Raw genomic sequence first — 3,593 nt, forward strand, 5'->3', positions numbered from 1 at the left:
GAAACCCAAGCTAAGGGAGACTAAATTACTGATCCATTAATTTTTTGTTGCAATTATTTAATAACACAAAGCGTACACACTTCGTATAAGAAATAATTTCGTCGAATGTATTTAAACCATATCTCGTATAATTTTATAATTATTACACAATTTCTACCTCAAAATTTATACTTCGAAAATACTACTAAAATCAATTCACCTATAATTCCATTACGAAAAGCGTCGAATAATATTGAACATATAGTATATGACAGTACAGAGTTCTATGAACTATGAAACCCAAGCTAAGGGAGACTAAATTACTGATCCATTAATTTTTTGTTGCAATTATTTAATAACACAAAGCGTACACACATCGTATAAGAAATAATTTCGTCAAATGTATTTAAACCATATCTCGTATAATTTTATAATTATTACACAATTTCTACCTCAAAATTTATACTTCGAAAATACTACTAAAATCAATTCACCTATAATTCCATTACGAAAAGCGTCGAATAATATTAAACATATAGTATATGACAGTACAGAGTTCTATGAACTATGAAACCCAAGCTAAGGGAGACTAAATTACTGATCCATTAATTTTTTGTTGCAATTATTTAATAACACAAAGCGTACACACTTCGTATAAGAAATGATTTCGTCGAATGTATTTAAACCATATCTCGTATAATTTTATAATTATTACACAATTTCTACCTCAAAATTTATACTTCGAAAATACTACTAAAATCAATTCACCTATAATTCCATTACGAAAAGCGTCGAATAATATTGAACATATAGTATATGACAGTACAGAGTTCTATGAACTATGAAACCCAAGCTAAGGGAGACTAAATTACTGATCCATTAATTTTTTGTTGCAATTATTTAATAACACAAAGCGTACACACTTCGTATAAGAAATAATTTCGTCGAATGTATTTAAACCATATCTCGTATAATTTTATAATTATTACACAATTTCTACCTCAAAATTTATAATTCGAAAATACTACTAAAATCAATTCACCTATAATTCCATTACGAAAAGCGTCGAATAATATTGAACATATAGTATATGACAGTACAGAGTTCTATGAACTATGAAACCCAAGCTAAGGGAGACTAAATTACTGATCCATTAATTTTTTGTTGCAATTATTTAATAACACAAAGCGTATACACTTCGTATAAGAAATGATTTCGTCGAATGTATTTAAACCATATCTCGTATAATTTTATAATTATTACACAATTTCTACCTCAAAATTTATACTTCGAAAATACTACTAAAATCAATTCACCTATAATTCCATTACGAAAAGCGTCGAATAATATTGAACATATAGTATATGACAGTACAGAGTTCTATGAACTATGAAACCCAAGCTAAGGGAGACTAAATTACTGATCCATTAATTTTTTGTTGCAATTATTTAATAACACAAAGCGTACACACATCGTATAAGAAATAATTTCGTCAAATGTATTTAAACCATATCTCGTATAATTTTATAATTATTACACAATTTCTACCTCAAAATTTATACTTCGAAAATACTACTAAAATCAAATCACCTATAATTCCATTACGAAAAGCGTCGAATAATAGTAAACATATAGTATATGACAGTACAGAGTTCTATGAACTATGAAACCCAAGCTAAGGGAGACTAAATTACTGATCCATTAATTTTTTGTTGCAATTATTTAATAACACAAAGCGTACACACTTCGTATAAGAAATGATTTCGTCGAATGTATTTAAACCATATCTCGTATAATTTTATAATTATTACACAATTTCTACCTCAAAATTTATACTTCGAAAATACTACTAAAATCAATTCACCTATAATTCCATTACGAAAAGCGTCGAATAATATTGAACATATAGTATATGACAGTACAGAGTTCTATGAACTATGAAACCCAAGCTAAGGGAGACTAAATTACTGATCCATTAATTTTTTGTTGCAATTATTTAATAACACAAAGCGTACACACTTCGTATAAGAAATAATTTCGTCGAATGTATTTAAACCATATCTCGTATAATTTTATAATTATTACACAATTTCTACCTCAAAATTTATAATTCGAAAATACTACTAAAATCAATTCACCTATAATTCCATTACGAAAAGCGTCGAATAATATTGAACATATAGTATATGACAGTACAGAGTTCTATGAACTATGAAACCCAAGCTAAGGGAGACTAAATTACTGATCCATTAATTTTTTGTTGCAATTATTTAATAACACAAAGCGTATACACTTCGTATAAGAAATAATTTCGTCGAATGTATTTAAACCATATCTCGTATAATTTTATAATTATTACACAATTTCTACCTCAAAATTTATACTTCGAAAATACTACTAAAATCAATTCACCTATAATTCCATTACGAAAAGCGTCGAATAATATTGAACATATAGTATATGACAGTACAGAGTTCTATGAACTATGAAACCCAAGCTAAGGGAGACTAAATTACTGATCCATTAATTTTTTGTTGCAATTATTTAATAACACAAAGCGTACACACTTCGTATAAGAAATGATTTCGTCGAATGTATTTAAACCATATCTCGTATAATTTTATAATTATTACACAATTTCTACCTCAAAATTTATACTTCGAAAATACTACTAAAATCAATTCACCTATAATTCCATTACGAAAAGCGTCGAATAATATTGAACATATAGTATATGACAGTACAGAGTTCTATGAACTATGAAACCCAAGCTAAGGGAGACTAAATTACTGATCCATTAATTTTTTGTTGCAATTATTTAATAACACAAAGCGTACACACTTCGTATAAGAAATAATTTCGTCGAATGTATTTAAACCATATCTCGTATAATTTTATAATTATTACACAATTTCTACCTCAAAATTTATAATTCGAAAATACTACTAAAATCAATTCACCTATAATTCCATTACGAAAAGCGTCGAATAATATTGAACATATAGTATATGACAGTACAGAGTTCTATGAACTATGAAACCCAAGCTAAGGGAGACTAAATTACTGATCCATTAATTTTTTGTTGCAATTATTTAATAACACAAAGCGTATACACTTCGTATAAGAAATAATTTCGTCGAATGTATTTAAACCATATCTCGTATAATTTTATAATTATTACACAATTTCTACCTCAAAATTTATACTTCGAAAATACTACTAAAATCAATTCACCTATAATTCCATTACGAAAAGCGTCGAATAATATTGAACATATAGTATATGACAGTACAGAGTTCTATGAACTATGAAACCCAAGCTAAGGGAGACTAAATTACTGATCCATTAATTTTTTGTTGCAATTATTTAATAACACAAAGCGTATACACTTCGTATAAGAAATGATTTCGTCGAATGTATTTAAACCATATCTCGTATAATTTTATAATTATTACACAATTTCTACCTCAAAATTTATACTTCAAAAATACTACTAAAATCAATTCACCTATAATTCCATTACGAAAAGCGTCGAATAATATTGAACATATAGTATATGACAGTACAGAGTTCTATGAACTATGAAACCCAAGCTAAGGGAGACTAAATTACAG

The 3,593-nt window shown here is 27.3% G+C and overlaps 1 long non-coding RNA gene across 1 annotated transcript in view; it reads left to right on the forward strand.

Moving 5' to 3' along the window:
- Positions 1 to 3,593, forward strand: part of LOC105211274 (uncharacterized) — a 45,686-nt gene that overhangs the window by 8,429 nt on the left and 33,664 nt on the right. The gene's annotated exons all lie outside the window — the stretch shown is intronic.

The sequence above is a fragment of the Zeugodacus cucurbitae genome, chromosome 2 (genome assembly GCF_028554725.1).
Source record: "Zeugodacus cucurbitae isolate PBARC_wt_2022May chromosome 2, idZeuCucr1.2, whole genome shotgun sequence".
Classification (NCBI taxonomy): Eukaryota; Metazoa; Arthropoda; class Insecta; order Diptera; family Tephritidae; genus Zeugodacus; species Zeugodacus cucurbitae.